This window comes from Mus musculus, chromosome 9 (genome assembly GCF_000001635.26).
Source record: "Mus musculus strain C57BL/6J chromosome 9, GRCm38.p6 C57BL/6J".
Classification (NCBI taxonomy): domain Eukaryota; kingdom Metazoa; phylum Chordata; class Mammalia; order Rodentia; family Muridae; genus Mus; species Mus musculus.
This window is the reverse complement of record NC_000075.6, coordinates 11,591,477-11,608,419: the sequence shown is the minus strand read 5'-3', so window position 1 is coordinate 11,608,419 and position 16,943 is coordinate 11,591,477.

The following is a 16,943-nucleotide window of genomic DNA, read 5'->3' as shown; positions in this document are numbered from 1 at the left end:
ATGAGAGGTCCTCACTCAAGAAAATTGTACAAACCTCACAGAGCAGGTACTTCATCCAGCACCAAGCTAGTGATAAATTCCTTCTGTGACTCCCATCAGAGGTTCCTCAAGGGACAGATCCAAGCTTCCTAACTCTATACTACCTTGGGAGGACACCTGGTTTTGCTGTACTTCTGCTATGGTTTTCATTCACAAATTTGAAAATGTATCTCTACAAATTATTATGAATCTTACATATTCTAGAAATAATTCATTGTAAAAGTTTTATTCAATATTACTTTTTCATCAAGAAACTACCATAAGCTCTACCTGGTTGTCAGGAATGTATAAGGAAGTTATGATTTTTTTAAATTATTTCACAAAATAACTCTATAAGGAGGATGAAATATGGCCATGTTTGGTGGAAATAAAATAAGGCCAGTGGTGTTACAAAGGGTAAAGGGCAAAGGACAAAAAGAAAGAGATGAGAGAATCATGACATAGCCTCCATTCACTTAAACTGAAAAGCACTTGCCTCTAATCCCTATTTTCCCGACTCTTCTCTTAGCTCAATGGTGTGTCCTTTACACGTGAATGGTTATTCCTTGCTACTTTTATGTTATTTTGATGACAATTGCTTCTCATACTATATAACATATTTATTTAAAATATTAGCAGTTGGAGAGAAAATAACTTTCAGGTGGGCCATTGAGGATAAATTTGGAACTAAGGTAGGTTAAATCATTTCTGGTTTGAGAAACTATTCTAATGTATGGTGATGAACATAATTTCTTATTATGCCTTCCATTCAGCATTTTTGTGACATGCACACAATTTAGCAATCATTCTCTGCAGATGTTCATGAATTATTGATCTAATCTCTGTTTAACAAGCAAAGCCACTTTGCTCCATTTTTTTCTACAAATGTTGCATATTATGTAAAAATACAAAGAACTCGATTATTCATGATTTAAAATTATGTCTCCAAAGAACACCAAAATGCCTTAAAATAAATCCAAACTCTTCATTTTCAGAACGTTCTTCAATATTTAAAGCTATGTATAGTTGCTACAGTAATGATTACGTGTATCTTTGTGCTAAAAGCAACAGGACAGCTATACACAAAGGAAAATTTGGTGACTGGAATCAATAAATTATCTTCAATTTTCAATAAACCTTCTCAGGTTTCCATTCAGGTAATTGGAATCTAAATATCATGACAGAATTTATGATGACTTGAGGGTTTTTCTCCTTTAAAACCAAACAAATGTTAAAATTGGGCTCCTGTAGCTGTCAACTTTGCATCTCTGCCATGAATCTATTTTTGTAAGGCAAAAAAAAAAAAAAAAAGTAGGGAAGAATTTCTTGGCAACTTTTGTTCTACTTGAACTCTCCTAAAGTATTTAAGGACAAAATTTGTCTTTCAAATGTAAAAGGCTATCTACTTTTATATGCAAGTTTAGTGGTCACATATTTTCTTTGACCAATTCAATCCTTAGCATACTGAAACCTCTATATATCAATCAATTTTATTCCAGTTGACACTGAAAGTTACTTGTAGACAAAAATCTCCTGAAAAGAACATTTAAGGCTCCCAGAGAAGAAAAGAATGTTGAGTCGCTATTTGGCTGAGAACTAACTGCAGATTTTTGTTATGTAGAAAATGGGAATATATGATTCATCTGCTCTTTGCAAGGCTATCCATGCGATGGATCAACCACAGATTTTAATTAGAGAATGAGCTGATGGTCTCAACACATTTGAGGACATTTCTGACGATTCCTTATTTTAAATACAGTTGAAAAATAACTTGTAAATAAAAAATTGCTTCACAAAAACTCAGAATTTAAAGTTGAAAGCCTTTGCCATGAAATTATCAGAATAATGAGGTACGAGAGAGACTGGGAACATGAACTGGAGGGCTAGGCATATCTGCAAGGACTTGAATAGATAGACATCTCAAGTTTGTTTCCCATTTTATCTTCTTCTGAGTATATTGAAGTGGAAAATATACCTTCAAAGACAAAACATGTACACAAAGCCTAGCTTGAGATACATATGAACCTGTTTTATCAAGCAAAAAAATCATTCTGAGGAATATTACTAAGAGTCTGTAAGATTTTTCATCCAACCATTATAGAAAGGGCATTTCAGATTTAGGAAGGAGTAAGCAACACTCCAGAAGACAGGGAAATGCACAGCAACTGAATAAGCTCTTAGCTCCTTTGTAAGCTCTCGTTAGACTATGCTTTATGAATACTGACCTAATTGTGTTCCATATTGAGTATATTTCAAGAGCTTTGAGGAAAAATTTAAACATCCATATAAATTAAGCTAAATTCAACTAAATTGAATTATATAAAATAACTAATTCTGACGATATTAAATAGCTGTCAAGTGACTTCACAGGAACAAAAATGTCAGTGACACTCTAACAATGAGTGTGCATGAATAGCTGTGTGACTCTCTTCGCTATTAGCAACCAGCTCAAATGATTGTTACAACAGAAACGCAGGAAAGGTTTCTAGCGCTATACTTGTTAAAAGAACATGGAAGTCATGGTTAAAGAATTATGAAAAATTATGAAAAAGAAATTAACCTCTGTTTCATAAAAGAAGAAGCTGAAAAGAACTCTTTCAATGCCAATATTTTTTGTTTTTTGGTTTTTTTTGTTTTTTGTTTTTAATGAAGAAAAGGAAAGACAAAGAAAGAAGAATGGAAGAGAAAAAGAAAAGAACAAAGAGAGAATGGGAATTGAAGGAGGGAAGTAATGCCGGCAGTTATATTGGCTTTTCAGTCAAATTTAATTTAATTTATGACTAAGGCATAAATGGACAGTGATATATTAAACAACTTGATATAGAACACACATACTCTCTCTCTCTCTCTTCACACACACACACACACACACACACACACTCACACACACACACACACTCACACACACACACACACTCACACACACACACTCACACACACTCACACACACACACACACACACACACACTCACACACACACACACACACTCACACACACACACACACACTCACACACACACACACTCACACACACTCACACACACACACACACACACACACACACACTCACACACACACACACACACACACACACACACACACACACACACACACACACTGTACAAAGACAGAAGACAACAAGGAGCCAAATCCATAAAAAACCTTTCTAATGGAGATTACAGAGTGCTCAGGCTTTTAACTTTTAATTGTGAGAATACGTTGCTGGCCTTTAAGTCACCAAGTGTGTGCTGCAATAAGTAAAGATTCTCTGTGATCAACTGCCAAAAAAAATATTATAGCAATCATATTGTTTAAAATCAAAAACAGTTTGGAGGGAGGAAAACAGGAAAAGGGGATAACATTTGAACTATAAATAAAGAAAATACCTATTTTGTTTAAAAAAAAACACACACACACAAAAATAAAAACAAAAAACAACAAACAAACAAACAAACAAACAAAAAAAAAAAAAACCCAAACCTCTCCCTTGTGCCTTAAGTCTATGGTATGCTTTTTTTTTTTTAAATTGGATATTTTCTTTATTTACATTTCAAATGTTATCCCCTTTCCCAGTTTCCCCTCTGCAAATCTCCTATCCCATTCCCATCCCCCTGCTTCTATAAGGTGCTCCCCCACTCACCCACCCATCCACACCTACCTCACTGCCCTGGGATTCCCCTACACTGGGGCATCAAGCCTTCAGAGGACCAAGGGCCTCTCCTCCCATTGATACCACATAAGGTCATCCTCTGCTGGGGTTCTGAGGTCAGTTCTTTGCAGGTAATACCAATGCCTTCCTTCAGGTGTCACTACACATACTAAAAGTGGTAGTAAGCATGAATCTCCCATTTCCCAGTGCAATTCTATACCATCAATGATCTGGGCAAGTAAAAATCCTTTCAGAGTAGTGGTGAATTCTCATAATCACGCCAGTTCACAGTCGTAAACTGGTCAATCTCAATAAAGTAAAATAGGAAATGTATGTCATTTTTATGGTAGTATGTGTACACATGTTTGTGTGTATATATGAATACATATGAGCATATGCTTATGTGTTTATGCATATATGTGTGTATGTGTATGCAAGTGAGCCAGTGTGAATATGTGTTTATACATAGAAATGTGTGTATGTGTGTGTGCATATATGTAGGTATATTTGTGTGTGTGTGTGTGTGTGTGTGTGTGTGTGTGTGTGTGCATGTGTACATGCATTTGTGTGTGTGTGTGTGTGTGTGTGTGTGTGTGTGTGTGTTTTGGAGGAGAGCATAGAGACCAAACCATTGAGCTCCCGGCCTGAGTCCTGTGTTATTTTATAATGAATAACTTTTAAGTTAAAATGTAAGAAGGGCACAGTCAATGGATGACTAGTTAATCATAAAACTCTCCCACGAAAACCTCTACTTGAACAGATCCTAGTTGCTTTTGTTTCGTTGGTCTTTGTTTTTAAGTCATTGCTTTAAGTGTTTATTCACTCCCACACAAATATCTTCACAATCCAAAGATATTTTGGAATGATTTCCAAAGTAAATATGAAAAACCATGCATCTTAAGATGTTTTTAAAATGCTTATAGGAGTGTCAAATGTGGAAAGAATTGGCAATCCACTATACTTTCTGTCCATCACATTAATGGTTTATAGATAAGAAAGAAAACAGTTCATGTATGCTGCATGTTTGGATAACATCCTTACAAAGCTGAAATAAATGGAAACAAATGGCTATTTTCTGACAGTTTGGGATTTGCCTAAGGAATTATCTGTAGGAGTATTGGATTAGTCTGGCTTAAAATAAATCCTATACATTATTTTTTAAAGATTTATTTTATTTATTATTTTATGTATATGAGTACACTGTAGTTGCATAGATGGTTATAAGCCAACATGTGGTTGCTGCGATTTGAACTCAGGACCTTCTGAAGAGCAGTCAGTGCTCTTAACGGCTGAGCCAACTCTCCAACCCCCTACAAATCATTTAAAAAAACTATTCATACAGAAAATATACTCCCTTCCTCTTCAATTTTGGTGTCTGGGGAAATGTGACCTTATACAGATCCATCTATACTTCAAATAATAACTACACAATTGAATTTCCCTTAAATAGCTCTAATCTTATTTTTGCACAAGCAAAAATGTATCTGCTAATAACTTGCCATTTTTACCTCTAGAAATCCATTTCATGGTAGGAGATATGTCTTTTAAGTGACATCACTTGATATATTCATGAAAATTCAAATCTGAAAAAATACATTCAGAAAAAAAATTATTTGGCATACAGTGTTTCTCTCACAATCTCTTTCCAAATGCGTGTCTAGTTTTAAGTAGCACTGTTAGTCAGCATCCTCTCACATAAGACAGGAATAATGTGGAGTGTTTTTGCGACTCCTTTCCCTCTCCTCCAAATTTCTAGTTGGTTCTTGGAACATGAGCTACTTGGGTCTGCAAGAATACTAGCATGTGTCTAGGTTTCTTAGAGAGACAAAACATTATTTCTCCATTAAAGATGAGTTTTAGTTCAAACAAACACTGGAGTCTCTTGGACTGCTACTGCTTTTAGGTATTTAGGGTGACTGAGGCTTACTGCCCATAGGTTAACCACTAGAGTCCTGTGGTCTCACTATACAGTAGACTTTTTGTGTAAGTAAAGGCACAGAAATGATAGGAATGTACATGATACATTTCCTCTGCCTAGACATCTGCTGTGTAAGATCACTAGAAAACAAAAACTTCAAGTGAAGACCACAGCAGACAATTAAACGAATAGCTGTTCTCAGCTTTGTAACCTCAGTTCATGTTTTACAGCCATGAAACTAGCTGTGATGGATGCTCTCATCTAATTTTGTATTTATTATAAATTATTTCCTGCTACAGTATTATACTGGTCATTTTAACCTACAACTACTATTGGATTCAGTAGGTACCTGATCAATTATCTGGAATGTAAGGATTTCCTTTCCTCAATTAGTATAAACCCAAAATGCAGAAATATTTCTTTTTGGATCCCTACTTCTTTGCTCACTTCTCTACAGTCAAGAACTGTAGTTATTTATAACCCTTAATTGTCTATATTAGTAAGTTACTTTAGATTGGCTTAAGTGAAAAACATAATTAATGGTTCTGTCTGTAGTTACATGAAAGATACTAGAATCAAAAAGAACTCAGGAAACAGGCCTGTACAAACTCTCTATAACCAGCTCCAGCTCCAAAAGTCCCACTTCTTCTCAAGTATGCTTTCGGAATTTGGACCAAATATATTAGGTATTTATAGTCATTTGCAGGTGCCTTGCACATGAAAAGTGACACAGACTTAACATACAATTTCACTAACACAAGACTAGGACCAGATTGGACATTCAGGGAAAAACAAAAGATTTCTATTGTTTATAGTGGAAAATATAAGTATTATTTGGATAAATTAGATTTATGGCTCCTATTCAATTATGTGGACTGCTATAGAACCTTTTTTGACAAAATTGCCTTGCATCTTTGCCTTACAAAATTGATGTGGATCAAACCCAAAAATTACTGCTGTCAGATTCTTACCTCCCCAATTCATGTGACAGCCAAGGCATTTGCTTTTCTATTTCTTTTCTCCCATTCATCGTTCTCATAGATAAGGCTGAGAAATTATAGTTAAATATTTCATTATATCCTTTTGACCATTATATCAAAACAAGTTATTACTTCTCCTTTAAATGCAGATCAGATCTGTTGACTTGCTGCAAAGTGAGCGCATACTGACTTTGCATCACATGAGAACTGATGTGTCCATTTTGCAAACTAAAGTGTTCAACATCCTTAATCATCATGGAAATGCAAATCAAAACAACCCTGAGATTCCACCTCACACCAGTCAGAATGGCTAAGATCGAAAATTCAGGTGACAGCAGATGCTGGCAAGGATTTGGAGAAAGAGTAACACTCCTCCATTGCTGGTGGTACTGCAAGCTGGTACAACCACTCTGGAAATCAGTTTGGCTGTTCCTTAGAAAATTGGACATAGTACTACCAGAAGATCCAGCAATACCACTCCCGGGCATAAACCCAGAAGATGCTCCAACATGTAATAAGGACACATGCTCCACTATGTTCATAGCAGCCTTATTTATAATAGCCAGAGCCTGGCAGTGGTGGCGCATACCTTTAATAGCAGCACTTGGGAGACAGAGGCAGGTAGATTTCTGAGTGCGAGGCCAGCCTGGTCTACAGAGTGAGCTCCAGGATAGCCAAGGGCTACACAGAGAAACCCTGTCTCAAAAAAAAAAAAAAACCCCAAATATATATATATGTATATATATATATATACATGCCAGAAACTGGATGGAAAGAACCCAGATGCCCCTCTCAACAGAGGAATGGATACAGAAAATGTGATACATTTACACAATGGAGTACTATGCAGCTATTAAAAACAATGAATTTATTATTATAACACTAATCTGTTTTTTCTCCGGCCAAAAATTCTGAGTCCCTAGCATTTGTCAAATAAGATCATTTACTTACTCCAAATGTATTTTGTAATTTCCAATCCCTTCAGTTGCTTCAAACTGAGCTGTTATGTTCCAACACTCTGCTCTCAACTATACCTCTGTACTAGAATAAATGATCCAAGAGAGGCTATTTTGTGGCTATAAACAGTACAATTGCTATTCTTTAATTACCATGTATCCTTTAATGTTTCCTTCTTATGCTGAAGGAAATTCCCGAGAAGCCTTTATAAAACTATTATGCAAAATAATATGACAGGTGTCTGAGTTTTCGTAAAACTATTAACCTTTACATCACTTCCTTTTGACTTTAAGATTTATGTAAATTTATGTCTGGTATTACTTAAGTGAATATAGTTTCTTAAGGACCATCACCTTCTCTAGTATAGCATATATCATCTAGAGAAGAAACCACAGGCTAAGCCCCAATAGTAATTGGGTTTATATGAAAGCCATGCACATCTCCATGTAGAACAAGTGGGCACCTCTGTACAATGATGCTATTTGAAAGCTTCAACAGAGGTTATATGATTGTCAAACAACTGAAAAATTTTATATGTGGATGTTTCTAAAGAAAATAGTATTTGCCAATGTCTCCTGTAATTCAGTCATATTATTTATGATCTAGTCATTTAACAGAAAACTGATTTTCATAAACTTATATATGTCTTACAAATTAAAAGTATAACATAGACAAATCATGGTCTAGATAGTTTACCTGAGAACATTTTAATTTATGGTGCATGCAACTATACTGATAGATTTTAATGTTACCTTTTTAAAATGTTTATTTTTGCTTTATGTCCTAATATGTATGAATATGTGTCATGTGTGCAGTGCTTGCAGGAACCAGAAAAGGGAATCCGGTTCCCTGGAACTAGAGTTATAGGAAGTTATGAGCTGCCCCTTGGGTGTTGAGGACTGAGGTCCTCACATGACATCAAGCCCTCTGAGCTTAATGTTTCTAATTATTCTTTAATTAAATGCCACATTTTTATTTTGTCAATTGTCCTATCATATTTATTTCATTGTATTTAATTTTGGGACAGATCACAAAACAAACTGAAATCTAGGCAGTAATGATACTGTTGGCTCAGAATAAAAGGTGTAAGTTTGTTGAATATTTCTCTCACTGACATTTGAACCAAAAAAAGCAAGTATGATTTATTTTGTAACTAAAATGACAACATAAATTAATGTTTACTTCACTCATGAGCAATCAAGATACTCTGTGGTTGGGGGTACATAAATCAAAACTCATTTTACAGATCTAAATTATAATGCACTTGATTATATATTTTTAAAATCTAAAATAATCAAAGCAACCAGTTTTCTCAAGAAAGTCGTAAAGTGAATTAGGATGTAGAAATGTGAGCTACCAAAGTACTTATCTGTACGTTCCATAGATCATAATTAAATATCAATTTTCATTGTAATAAAACATTTATTACAGATCTCATCAATTCTGATATTGGCATGTGGATTGTTAGGAAATGCTGTGTCTTAACATTTTCTTTCTTATGTCTAGTATTTAACACTGTACAAATAAATGTTCAGAAACCTTGTTTAGTAGTTCTATCTACTCCCAGGATTGTTATTAATCAAATGTTTGTCTTACTTCTCCAGTGCTATGATAAAAAAAAAAAAATGACCAATACAACTTACAGAAGAAAGTGTTTGATTTTGATATGGGGCTAAGTCCAAAACCTTAACCATGAGGACATGGCAACAGGCAGGCAGGCAGGCATGGTACTTATGCTGCCACTGAGAGCTCACAAACAGTAGGCAGACAGAGAGACACTGGGAATGGCTCTCATGTACCCTACCCAGGGATCCATTCCACAATCAGCCACCAAACCCAGACACTATTGCATATGCCAGCAAGTTTTTGCTGAAGGGACCCTAATATAGCTTTCTCCTGTGAGGCTATGCCAGTGCCTGGCAAATACAGAAATGGATGCTCACAGTCATAAGATGGAACACAGGGCCCCAATGGAGGAGCTAGAGAAAGTACCCAAGGAGCTGAAGGGGTCTGCAACCCTATAGGTGGAACAACAATATGAACTAATCAGTACCCCCAGAGCTCATGTCTCTAGCTGCATATGTAGCAGAAGATGGTCTAAACGGCAATCAGTGGGGAGAGAGGCCCCTAGGTCTTGAAAACTTTATATGCCCCAGTACAGGGGAACGCCAGGGTCAAGAAGTGGGAATGGGTGAGTTAGGGGAACACGGTGGGGAAAGGGTATGGGGAACTTTCGGGATAGCATTTGAAATGTAAATAAAGAAAATGTCTAAATAAATAAATAAATAAATAAATCTCAAAGCCCTCCAAAGTGATATAGGTCCTCCAACAAGGCCACACCTTCTAATCCATTGCAAGCAGTTATACCTAGAGACCAATTACTTAAACTTAGAACATCCACTTCAGTATTTGCCAGGCACTGGCATAGCCTCAGAAGAGACAGCTATATCAGGATTCTGTCAGCAAAATTTTGCTGGCATATGCAATACTGTGTGGGTTAAGTGGTCGTTTACGGATTGGATCACCCTGTGGGGCAGTCTCTGGATGGTCCTTCCTTCCATCTCAGCTCCAAACTTTGCCTCTGTAACTCCTTCCATGGGCATTTTGTTCCCCATTCTAAGGAGGAACGAACTACCTACACATTGGTCTTTCTTCTTCTTGAGTTTTATGTGATTTGCAAATTGTATCTTGGATATTCTAAGTTTCTGGGCTAATATCCACTTAGCAGTGCGTGCATATCATGTGATTTCTTTATAGATTGGGTTACCTCACTCAGGAAGATATCCTAAAGATCCATCCATTTGCTTAAAAAATTCATAAATTCATTGTTTTTTAACAGCTGAGTTGTACTCCGTTGTGTAAATGTACCACATGTTCTGCATCCATTCCTCTGTTGAGGGACATCTGGGTTCTTTACAGTTTCTGGCTATTACAAATAAGGCTGCAGTGAACATAGTGGAGCGTGTATCCTTATTACAACTTGGAACATCTTCTGGGTATATGTCCAGAAGAGGTATTGCTGGATCTTCCTGTACTACTATGTCCAATTTTCTGAGGAACTGCCAGACTGATATTCAGAGAGGTTACAACCTTGCAATTCCTCTTTCTCCACATTCTCGCCAGCATTTGCTTTCACCTGAATTTTTGATCTTAGCCATTCTAACTGGTGTGAGGTGCAATCTCAGGGTTGTATTGATTTATATTTCCATGATGATTCAGGATGTTAAACATTTTTTTCAGGTACTTCTCAGTTATTTGGTATTCCTCAGTTGAGAATTCTTTGATTAGCTCTACACACCATTTTTTAATGAGGTTATTTGATTTTCTGTAGTCCAAGTTCTTGAGTTCATTATATATATATTGGATATTATTCCCCTATAAGATTTAGGATTGGTAAAGATCCTTTCCCAATCTGTTGATGGCCTATTTGCCTTATTGACAGTGTCTTTTGCCTTACAGAAGCTTTGCAGTTGTATGAGTTCCCATTTGTCAATTCTCAACCTTACAGCACAAACCATTGCTGTTGAGTTCAGGAATTTTTCCCCTGTGCCCATATCTTCAATAATTTTCCCCAATTTCTCCTCTATAAGTTTTAGTGTCTCTGGCTTTATGTGGAGTTCCTTGATCCACTTAGACTTGAGCTTTGTACAAATAGAAAAGAATGGATCAATTCACTTTCTTCTACATGATAACCTCAGGATGGTTTTAGCTCCTTTGTTAAAGATGAAGTGATTATAGGTGTGTGGATTCATTTCTGGGTTTTCAATTCTATTCCATTGATCTACTGGTCCGCCACTGTACCAGTTCAATGCAGGTTTTATCACAATTCTTCTGTAGTACTGCTTGAGGTAGTGGATGCTGATTCTACCAGAGGTTGTTTTATTGTTGAGAATAGTTTTGCTATCTTAGATCTCTTGTTATTCCAGATGAATTTGCAAATTGCCCTTTCTAACTCAGTGAAGAATTGAGTTGGAATTTTGATAGGAACTGAATTGAATCTGTAGATTGATTTTGGCAAGATAGCAATTTTTACTATATTAATCCTGCCAATCCATGAGCATGGGAGATCTTTCCATCTTCTGAGATCTTTGATTTTGTTCTTCAGAGACTTGAAGTTCGTATCATACAGATCTTTCACTTCCTTATTTAGGGTCACACCAAGGAATTTTATATTATTTGTGACTATTGTGAAGGGTGTTGTTTCCCTAATTTCTTTCTCATCCTGTTTATCCCTTATGTAGAGAAAGGCCACTGATTTGTTTGAGTTGATTTTATATCCAGCCACTTCACTTAAGCTGTTGATCAGGTTTAGGAGTTCTCTAGTGGAATTTTTAGGGTTGGCTTATGTATACTATCATATCATCTGCAACTACTGATATTTTGACTTCGTCCTTTCCAATTTGTATCCTCTAGATCTCCCTTTGTTGTCCAATTGCTCTGTCAAGGACTTCAAGCTCTATATTGAGTAGATAGGGAGAAAGTGGGCAGCCTTTTCTAGTTCCTGATTTTAGTCAGATTGCTTCAAGTTACTCTCCATTTTGTTTGATGTTGATTACTGGAGTGCTGTATATTGCCTTTATATATTAAATGTGGGCATTGAATTCCTGATCTTTCCAAGACTTTTATCATGAATGGGTATTTGATTTTGTCAAATGCTTTCATAGCATTTAATGAGATGATCATGTCGTTTTTGTCTATGAGTTTGTTTATATAGTGGATTATATTGATGGATTTCTGTGTATTAAACCATCCCTGCATCCCTGGAATGAAGCCTACTTGATCAAGATGGATGACCGTATCGATGTATTCTTGGATTTGGTTTGTGAGAATTTTACTGAGTACTTTTGCATCAATATTCATAAGGGAAATTGGTCTGAAGTTCTCTTTCTTTGTTGGGTCCTTATGTGGTTCAGGTATCAGAGTAATTGTGGCTTTATAGAATGAATTGGTTAGGGTACATTCTGTTTCTATTTTGTGGACTAGTTTGAGGAAAATTTGAATTATGTCTTCTTTGAAGGACTGATAGAACTATGCACTAAACCCATCTGGTCCTGGGCTTTTTTTGGTTGGGAGACTATTAATGACTGATTCTATTTCTTTAGGGGAAATGGGACTGTTAAGATTGTTAATCAGATCCTGATTTAACTTTGGTACCTGGTATCTGTCTAGAAATTTGTCCATTACATCCAGGTTTTCCAGTTTTGATGAGTATAGCCTTTTGTATTAGGATATGATGACATTTTGGATTTCCCAGTGATCCCAAGATCCTGGGTGTGCTATGGTGCCTGTGGAGTTGAGAGTCCTCTTGGGACTGTCTGCCAGGTTGGTGCAGGGCTGGCCTCTATTTTGTATTTTTTTTGTTTGTTTGTTTGGTTTTGGTTTTTGGTTTTGTTTTGTTTTGTTTTTCAAGACAGGGTTTCTCTGTATAGCCCTGGCTGTCCTGAAATTCACTTTGTAGACCAGGCTAGCCTCAAACTCAGAAATCCACCTGCCTCTGCCTCCCAAGTGCTGGGATTAAAGGAGTGCACCACCACACCCAGCTCTCTACCTTGTATTCTTATCACTCCTATTATTCTATAAAATGTACTTTAGAGGATATAAATGGATATTTTAATAAAGAGAGCTCTGTGACCCAAAGTCTGTCATTGGTCCTGCGTACAGGCACATCTAACTGCAAAGGTAGATCTGCAACCTTCTTGTCATATAAATATTATCCCACACGGAAACTCTCTTATTGTTAACAGACTATTTTGGACAATGTATCATATATACATGAATAATGATGAAATCAATTTCCATTTTCCCTCTCCTTTCAAGAGACTGGATTATGAGCATTTGAACGTTATAACCTTCAAATTTATGGCCATTCTTTATGGATTCCACCCCAAATCAATCTAAAGAACTTTTAAGAGTCAGCTATGTAGATAAAATCACATTACAAAAACACAAAAAATTACAGTGGATTAAAGGTATAAGTACGGCATTATACATACATCACTATTTCTTAGCATCACAATCGTGAAGCATGTTTTTTAGACTTGCTTTATGAGACGCATTTGTTAATGCCAAATATTATTTCTAGGTTCACATTTCCCCTTAAGTTTTGTCTCATGTATAATAGATGGATAGTTTAATGATTCTATTACCAGGATTTTTATAATTTTCAAAATATGGTATAAATTGAAAGTAGATTTTATTAGTTTATTTGTTGTAACATTTTCATGCTCAGATCAAACTTATGAATTCACACATGCTAAGTAAACACTCTATTACTGAGCTTTGTGCCAAGCTCCTAAAAGGATATGTTAGACTGTGAGTTCCTCAGCTCCTTATCTAATAAACCCAAATGTCAAGAAAATACATTTTAAAGTCAAATTCAAGCACAATGAAGTTCATACCCAAACTCTTGAATTTTAAAATCTTTCCTGGTATGTTTTCATCAATCAAGTTAATATTTATTTTGATGTTGCTGGTGGTATTTTATTTTTTGCCTTACCCTCTGATCATGATTGTTAAATGGTAAAGAATAATGAGATATAAGAAATTCCCCAGTGCAGGTATGGGTGGTAACACTTACCTGCAACTCTGAAAACAAAAGAAAAATGAGAAGCTTTGCTCTGTCCAGCAAATATGTTCACAAGAATGCATAAAAAATTTTTGAGGAAATAGTTTTTTTCATTTTGCCATGCTTAGAGATTTTTATAAACGTTTTCTGGCCAATTACACGGTTTGGATGTCTGTGAAGTTTCTGATTGACCCTAGTTATAGTGCTTAGTAATTATACAAGAAAGTGGTGTTTCTTATGACATTTGCATATTTTGATCTGCCTGATTTACTGTTTGATTGCTGTGAAGAGATACCATGTCCAAGGTATTAGAAATCATTCAAATGGGGACTTACAGTTTCCTAGCATTCATCAATTATCATTGTGTCAGGAAGCAGATAGGCATGGCACTTAAACAGTAACTGAAACTTTATGGTTTGATCCATAGGCAGCAGTCAGAGAGAAAGAGAGAGTAATTATGCCTGGTGTGGACTTTTCAAACATCAAAACACACAAGTGATGTAGCTCCTCCAACAAGACCAAACCTCATAATCTTCACCAAATAGTTCATCAACTGAAAACTATGCATGCAAACACATTTGCCTTATTGGTCATTCTCACTCAAGAGACCACAACATATAAAATCCTGTTCCATTTCCCATTATTTTCCTTTTCCTTTTCCATATTCTAGAAGGTAACTTTTTATTTTTATATCTTCCCCTTATATACTGTCAATTCCATTGGATTGAGAAAATATAGAATGTTACTTTGTGACTCTGGATTCTCCCCCCCCCACACACACACATTTTTTATTAGATATTTTCTTCAATTACATTTCAAATGCTATCCCAAAAGTCCCCTATACCCTCCCCTCATCCTGCTCCCCGACCCACTCACTCCCACAGTTTGCTATACCAAAGGGCCTCTCTTCCCAATGATGGCCGACTACACCATCTTCTGTTTCTTATGCAGTTAGAGACATGAGCTCTGGGGGTATTGATTAGTTCATATTGTTGTTCCACCTATAGGGTTGCAGACCCCTTTAGCTCCTTGGGTACTTTTTCTAGATCTTATATTGGGGGCCCTGTGTTCCATCATATAGATGACTGTGAGCATCCACTTTTGTATTTGCAAGGCACTGGCAAAACCTCACAGGAGACAGCTATATCAGGGTCCCTTAGGCAAAAACTTGCTGGCATATGCAATAGTGTCTGCATTTGGTGGCTGATTATGGGATTGACCCCTGGGTGGGGAAGTCTCTGGATGGTCCATCTTTTTATCTTAGCTCCAAACTTTGTCTCTGCAACTCCTTCCATGGAGATTTTATTCTCTATTCTAGGGAGGAATGAAGTATCCACACATTGGTCTTCCTTCTTGGTTTTCTTGTGGTTTGGAGATTGTACCTTGGGTATTCTGAGCTTCTGGGTTAATATCCACTTATCAGTGAGTACATATCAAGTGGCTTCTTTTGTGATTGGGTTACCTCACTAAGGATGATACCCTCCAGATACATCCATTTGCCCAAGAATTTCATAAATTCATTGTTTTTAATAGCTGAGTAGTACTCCATTGTGTAAATGTACCACATTTTCTGTATCCATTCCTCTGTTGAGGGGCATCTGGGTTCTTTCCAGCTTCTGGCTATTATAAATAAGGCTGCTATGAACATAGTGGAGCATGTGTCCTTCTTACCGGTTGGGACATCTTCTGGATATATGCCCAGGAGAGGTATTGCTGGATCCTCTGGTAGTACTATGTCCAATTTTCTAAGGAACCACCAGACTGATTTCCAGAGTGGTTGTACAAGCCTGCAATCCCACCAACAATGGAGGAGTGTTCTTCTTTCATAAAGGCAGACATGTCAGAATTACGCCAGACTTCTCACCAGAGACTATGAATTCTAGAAGATCCTGGACAGATGTCATACAGCTCCAAAGAGAACACAAATGTCAGCCCAGACTTCTACACCCGACAAACTCTCAATTACCATAGATGGGGAATCCAAGATATTCCATGACAAAACCAAATTTATACAATATCTTTCCACAAATCCAGCCATACAAAGGATAATAGATGGAAAACACCAACACAAGAAGGGAAACTACACCCTAGAAAATGCAATAAAATAATCTTTCAACAAACTTAAGAGAAGATAGCCACATAAACATAATTCCTCCTCTAACAACAAAAATAACAGTAACAAGCACTTTTCCTTAATATCTCTAAACATTAATGGACTCAATTACCCAGTAAAAAGACATAGACTAATGGACTGGATATATAAACATGACCTAACATTTTGCTCCATAGAGGAAACAGACCTCAGAGACAAAGACAGATACTACCACAGAGTAAAAGGCTGGGAAACAATTTTCCAAGCATATGGCCCTAAGAAACAAGCTGGAACAGCCATTCTAACATAAAATAAAATTGACTTTCAACCCAAAGTTATCAAAAACAATAAGGAAAGCACTTCATACTAGTCAAAGGGAAAAAAATCTACCAAGATGAACTTACAATTCTGAACATCTATGCTCACAATACAGGGGCACCCACATTAATAAAAGATACTTTACTAAAGCTCAAAGCATATATCACACCCTACACAATAATAGTGGGAGACTTCAACACTCCACTCTCAACAATGGACAGATATTGGATACAGAAAATAAACAGAGACTTATCAAATGTAAAAGAAGTTATGAACCAAATTTATCTAACATATATTTATAGAATATTTCATTCTAAAGCAAAGGAATATACCTTCTTCTCAGAACCTCATGGTACTTTCTCCAAAATTAACCATATAATTGGTTACAAAACAGGGCTCGAGAGATACAAGAAGATTGAAATAATCCCATGCAGCCTATCAGATCA